Here is a 6,985-nt window from a genome sequence, read left to right as displayed (position 1 = left end):
ATCACAGCAAAGGCTCCCATGCTGGAGGACCCCTCCAGGGCCTGTGGGTAACTAACTCACGGCTCTGTACCGGTTCTGTCTTCGTCCAGGAAAATCTCCCCATCCATCCAATTCTCTTCCATGTTCACACATTGGGATGGCCCTTGATCCCCATGAAACAATCGTTCCAATATCCTCCCCAATCTTCCTTTTGAGCAGCCCCCCACTCCACTATCCCTTGGGCTCATGACAGTAGTCATGACTTCCTCATCAATCCTCTGATGCCATTTATTTGGCTTATAATAAATCCCCCAACCCAACCCCACTGTCCCACACTTGTCTAGTACCGCCACGTTGCCCAAGAATGCCTTATCCTATTACTGTAATTAACCGGTACCATGCTGCAAAGCTGAGCCAGAATCAGAACTCTTGGGTGAAGAAGATCTGCCAAGGGTTACAGTGCATGAGAATTGGAGTGGATAGAACTTGGCACTTAAACCTCTTCACTCCACATAGAACTTTATTGTAGCAACTCATTAATTCTGAGCAGTATAGCCACATTTCCAGAATCTGTTGGTGTCTGGGAATCTATTAGGATTTTGCAATCCTGCTCTTTCAATGGTCATTCCCAGAATGTTTCCTCCTCTTCTACTTATGATCAAAATTTGTTACATTATATAAACTACGATTGTTTATTAGAATATATTGTCTTAATGTTAGCCAATGTTTACTGTGCGTCTACTATGTGTCCAACCTGGTGCTAAATATTTGCCACACGAAATTCATCTAATACTTAACAAACAACTCAGAGAGGGGTAGTATGGTTATCTCTATCTTGTGGACGTGGACAGTGAGCTCAGAGCATTAAACACTCCGGATGCCTCTTACGTGCATTAACGCTTGAGCATGTGTGGACGGAGCACTGTGGTGATCTAGCAGGGGAAAGATGACACCCAGCCAGGAGAATCAAAGTGAGAAAGTAAGAACAGAACTGGGTGGAGGAGAACAGGAGGAAAAAAGGAGAAACACGTTCTAGGCAAAGGAATAGCATGAACGATGGCTCAGAGACAGAACGGTACAGACAACAATGAGTACCGCAACATCGAGTCCTTGAAATACTTGTTGAATTGCTGGTTTGCCCATGACAAATGGGTCTCGAATGATAATATGTAATCTAGAAGCAGTTATGTGAAAAGGAAGGGGGAAACACAAGAGCCCCTTTTACAGGTGACAGTCACTCACCTCATTTTCTGAACAATCCAGTAAGTAGCTTTCATGTTTCCCTTTTACAGACAAGAAAACAGTTTCAGAGAAATAACCCATCTAAGAAAGATCAAAAGGCTATAGAAAGTGGTAGAATCTGTATTCAGATCCAGGTCTGTCTGGCCCTGTAGTTCGCAGGCCATCATCTTCACCATGCAGATGAAGGAGGGCCTGACTCCTATTTCTGGCCTGCAGGAGCTGACACTGAGTCTGGCTTGGACCAGTGTTGATCAGTGACGTTCATCTCCTTTGAGAAGCAACTGTTTTCCATCCTCCTGACATTTTCTGCATGAGACGCAGCAATGCTGAGATTCTGGGTGTCCCTGGTTGCAAGGGAAAGGCCACGAGATGCCTTTGGGCAGGCGAGAAAGCAGCCACGTTGAGGGCACAGCTGAAATCAGTGGGGAACGCAGTGTGGCTCCAAGCAAAGCCCCAGATGGGGCCTCCAGTGAGATTGCCCCAGCCTCCTGGCTGCCAATTCAACATCTGCTCCCAACATATTGGTCTGCAAATATTTCAGATCCACACCCCCAAATCCAGATGTGTTTGTGTCATGAACTCTACACACTCTGCTAGAAATTACTGAGGTCTGAAAAAGGAAATTAAGCATTCACTCAGGCACACACAGACCAGTGACCCCAAATATTCTGCACATGTCCAAGGTTTGGGTCACTCACATTTAGGGATACTGAAAACCAGCTCCCACCCATCCACTGGCCCACCTTACTCTCATCAGGCGTCATGGGTAAAGGGATTCATGTTTGCTTTCAATTTCGTGCCAGTGAAAGGTTTATGAATGAGAAATCATCCTTTGCTCGATGGCCAGACACTGCCTTGTTTTTATTTATTAGCAGATTGGTGGGAGCTTCAATTCAGCCTTCAAACTCAGCATTTCCAATAGTAGAGAAACCACAAATCAAGAGAGCTCAGGAGTATTGCATTTCATTCTGGTTACACTTATAGGTCATCTGGGAAGCTTTGATTCAATTCCAGAGGGAAGATCTGGACCAGAGGCCCCAGCATCCACAATTTGTTTAAAGTTCCTCAGTTGATTTTAATCCACAGCTAGTGCTAACAACTCTGCTATGGAGATTACCTTTCAGGACTGCTGTAAAGTGATCAAAATACGAGGTGGGAGATGGGGTAGGGGGGTAGTAGGCAGTAAGAGCAGCGGCTTTATCTCACACAGTTGTGGGTAAACTCAACTCTTTCACTGACTAATGGGTCACTCTGCACAAGGCATTTGATCTTTAGAAACCTGTTCCCTCATCTGTCAGTGGGGGTAATGATACTTGATTGAGCTGAAGGAATGCTTAAATTAGAAAATGTTGATAAAGTGCTTTGCATAGTGCTTGGCATATCATAGGGATCCAGCAAATGGTAACCATTAATGTTATGTTACAACACACACACACACACACACACACACACACACACACACACACACACACTAGCCTACAAGGAGGAGGAGGAGACACAGACTAGAATAATGCACCTGAAAATACTAAACTGGTGAGGGGAATTGCAGATGAATTTTTTTCTTTTCTATTTCTTCATTTACTATATACAGGACAATGACTGTTTTTCTTCTAATAAAGGTATATAGATTATTCTTTATGATGATAATGATAAAAGATACAGAAGAATCTTCAGGTTTTAGGAAGAATGTGAAAAATATGACACAATCAGGGTAACTATCTTTTAACAGTAAAAACAAAAAAGGCAGTAACAAATCTGGAAGGTTTCCAGGTAGCCTTTCTTCCTCTTGTGTTCGTCAATTTATTTTGTAATGAGAAGGTATTCACTTATAAACAAAATTTTTTAATATTTATTTATTTTTGAGGAGGAGGAGGGGTGGAGAGAGAGGAAGAGGGAGAATTCCAAGCAGGCTCCTGTGCTGAGGTCAAAGCCCTAGGAGGGGCTCGATGTCACCACCCAGAGATCATTACCTGAGTCAAAACCAGGAGTTAGATACTTAATGGAGTGAGCCACCCAGTCCACCCCCTCCACCAAGGTATTCATTTTATAATAGAAAAAAAGGGTGTTGGGCACCTGGGTGGCTCAGTTCGTTAAGCGGTTGACATTAGCTCGGATCATGATCACAGTTTGTGAGTTCAAGCCCTGCATCAGGCTCTGTGCTGACAGCTCAGAGCCTGGAGCCTGCTTGGGATTCTGTGTCTCCCTCTCTCTCTGCCCCTCCCCCGCTCGCGCTCTGTATCTGTCTCTCAAAAAAAAAAAAAAAAAAAGAATAAACGTTAAAAAGAAAAGAAAAAAGATGTTGTACTTCGCTTTGTTGCCTTCCCTCCATCCTCTAAAGGTCCACCCTGGGGCCGCTGATGCCAATTCTTTGTCTGAGCCCTCCTCCCTCTGCCTTGCCTGGGCCCGCGCACCCGTCCCAGGGCCAGAGAGCGAGCCTGTGGAGGCTGAGCGCAGGGTGCCCGCAGCGCCTTGCGCTGGTTTCCTGCCAACCCCCTTACAGTAACTCCGGAAGTGACGTGAGTCCATCAGCGCTGCCCTTGCGGCTAACAGCAACGCACACCCAGAAGGCCAAAGATCCATTCGCTGCAGCGAGGGGTAACGACCAGCACGGTGGGTCCGTTGTCGCCAGCCTTGGCTGCGCTCCAAGTCCAGGCAGGGTGGGCGCACTCCCTAGGGTAGCTCTGGGTGGGATCTTCGGGGATAGATACACAAAGCAGCAAAGAAGCTTCAAGGAGCCAGAAGTTCCTTCTTCAGTTATTCACCATCGCTCCTTCACTCAACAAACATTTTGACATTCCTACATGTGTCAAGCACCACCTAGCAGGTGGGAAGACAGATAAAGGAGATGTAGTCTTTGCTCTTAAGGAGTTCATGGACAAAGGGACATTCAACTTACAAAGACAATGTAGTGTGAGAAGTGCCTTGGTGGGGACTTCCTCGGTACTGAACACAAAAGAGGCATGTAATGGGGGGCAGGGGAGGCCGGGGGAGACCCTGATTCCTGAGACAGTTCTTGTCTGATAAGCAGGAGTAACCAGATGTCGGGGAGAAGGAAATTCTAGCAGAGGAAACCACAGAGGTGGCTCAGAGATGCAGGGCATCTTCTGGAAACTTCAGGGAGACCAGCAAAATATAAGTGAAGTGCAAGAGAGGAGAGGAGAAGAAGAGTTGGGTTGGGCAGTGTCGGGAATGTTTCCAGAACTTTCCCTCCAACTCTCCCACACCTCAGTCATTCCCATACCATCCTTATGCACTTGGCCTCATCTATGTCATACCTGTATTATTTTTAAGTGACTCACTTTTAAAGAGCTTCACTTAAATGTACTGTCGAAGAAATTTAGCATTGTTACCGTGAATAGGAAATCAATAACCCCTGCTGGCCATAAAGGGAAAGTCATTTAAAGACAAATGTAAGTCCAAGTCACAAAATTACTTAGATTTTGGTAGGTTGAGCCTGAAACCTGTATTCTCTTTGTCCAGAGGGGGAGTTATCATGAGTTTGAGGGCAAAACAGACACATAAAGGCTTTCTCTGGGATAATCCAAGGCTCAAAAAAGAGTAAGGAAAGGAATAGCTTTCTCATTCTATGATTCAAGTTTCCTTAATGCCTAAAGGCCAGGTACTGCTACCTTAAACCTTCTCTCCTGCCACTGGAGGTGTGTGTGCCATGTTCTGGAAAACACGGTCCCAGAGAAGGACCCTCCCTGGGAGGGTGGTCTTGTTTCCAAAGACAGACAGGAAAGCCTAAGCAAGATCAAAGGGAATCCCAAATCACTCACCTGGCAAATCCACCTTGAACTTTCTGTGCACCTTAAACAATGTATCAAGCGCTAACTTATGAAAACCACAAGCGGAAGAAATCGAGAAGCTGTCTCTGTCCCTTTCACGGCACAAGAAGAGAAGCTAAAATTCCAGGAGCTCTCTAAAAACAGTCATTTCTAGCAATGCTCACCACTCCCTAATTGACTATGCTAAATATTATTCCCAGTGCCCCCCAAAGTGAGCTTTTATCTTATCACAACTTGGTAAATATTATGATAGGTTGTGGTTTTCATTACCACAGAAGTATAAATGCTAACTTTTTCATGGATGCAAGATGTGGCCAGAAAATCTCAGTAGTGAGAGCTTGAAAGCAATTACATTCTTGTTATTTGGAGGTTTGGCCAGATGTCAAGGGAGTTTATAGCCAAACCACTACTTTGGTGGTGTTCTGTCCCCCAAAGTAATCCAAAAATTAATGTACCAGAAAGAAATAATATGTTTGTATAGTACATTGGGAGAGCTGAGGCTTTGCTCTTAGACAAAATACTAAAGGAAATTCCTTTATCAATAAGGAGAAACAGCGTATTGGAAAGTATTCTTTGTCTTGCGTTAATATGATTTTTGTTGGTCAGTGATACTTCTGAAATGGTAGAAAGCTCAGAAAAATTGGGAAAATACTATGTCTGTGTGTGTGTGTGTGTGTGTGTAGATAGATAGATGATAGATAGATAGATAGATAGATAGATAGATAGATAGATAGATAGATGCTTAGATGCATAGACACACAAATAGATATCCACACCAAAAAAAAAAAGAATTAACCTGCTAGCATCAACTAGAATAAATTGCTCCAAAACTTACTACAGCAGCTTTTTGTTTGTAGTTGGATGAAACATCTGGAAGACAGAAGACAGCTTAGCCTGTTCAAGTCCACTTGATGCACCTGCTGAACTGAGCTCAGCACAGAAGAACTGACTGGGTAGTTTTGGAAATGACCCAGGGGACAGTCATTTCCAGAATCCACAGAAACCCCTATGCACTGGACAGGATGTCCCTTACACCCAAAGGCAGTTCCTTGAACAGCAAGGCCCAAAGATTGGTAAGATGTCAGCTAAGCTCGGGTGGCTCATTTCATGTTAGTAGGATTTGGTCATTTGCCCACAATCTGTCCAACACATTTGCTATGTTGCACTCAAAGATTTGTTTTGCATTTTCAAAAGTGTGACAAGCTACCTAAACACAAGGACAGCAGATGAGTGTGCCAAGTTGTATGCATGAGATGTTCATTCTTTTGTTTTTCCTTAATAATGAAAGGTTGGAAATAGTCAAAATATAAGAAATGTATTACATATTCTGCTGCTGTTAAAGAAGATAGGCCCTTATGCACTTACATTGAAAGGTGTTCACCAAGTAGAAAAAAAGTTCACAGAATAGTGTACTTCTCCTTCTCTCTCCCTTTCTCCCTCTTTCCCTCTAAAGTAATATATGTAATATGTTCCCATTTATATTGAAATAGTATTGTCATTTTCACAGATGCTTGCAAGTTCTAGGAGAATGGTACACACCAATCTTGAGGAAATTTGGATCATAGAGGGATTTTCACTTCATATTGCTTAAAAATTTTTTATGATGTACTATGCATTTCCAAAAAAGTTTTAAGAAAGCTGAATTTGCTTAAAAAGAAGAAAATGAAGAAGAATTTTACATGTGCTGTCTTTCATTTTATCAACCGAGGAATCATGAAGAAGACTTAAAAAGAAATTAACCCAGAAAGAGGCTATCAGACCAGCGACTTTTCTGTTTTAGCCTTAGTTCTTGTTTTCTATCAAATACTGCTTTAAACTTTGGTCCATCTCATGAATCTACATGACAAACTCAGGCTAAAAACACTTCTTTTTTTATTTGTTAATTATTTTTCTAAGTTTGTTTATTTTGAGAGAGAAAGAGCATGGGCACACAAGTGGGGGAGAGGCAGAGAGAGAGGGAGACACAGAATCTGAAG

The 6,985-nt window shown here is 43.2% G+C and overlaps 1 long non-coding RNA gene across 1 annotated transcript; it reads left to right on the top strand.

Moving 5' to 3' along the window:
- The first annotated feature begins 3,763 nt into the window (after window positions 1-3,763).
- On the top strand, window positions 3,764-6,682 carry LOC144238947 (uncharacterized). The gene is made up of 3 exons (XR_013337264.1): window positions 3,764-3,831; window positions 5,867-6,082; window positions 6,517-6,682. It is a non-coding gene; the product is annotated as an uncharacterized LOC144238947 (long non-coding RNA).
- Window positions 6,683-6,985: the final 303 nt, after the last annotated feature.

Source organism: Crocuta crocuta, unplaced genomic scaffold, assembly GCF_008692635.1.
Source record: "Crocuta crocuta isolate KB4526 unplaced genomic scaffold, BGI_CrCroc_1.0 scaffold382, whole genome shotgun sequence".
NCBI lineage: Eukaryota > Metazoa > Chordata > Mammalia > Carnivora > Hyaenidae > Crocuta > Crocuta crocuta.
The sequence above is the reverse complement of the archived record's forward strand: the minus strand, read 5'-3'. Positions and strand labels throughout refer to the sequence as shown.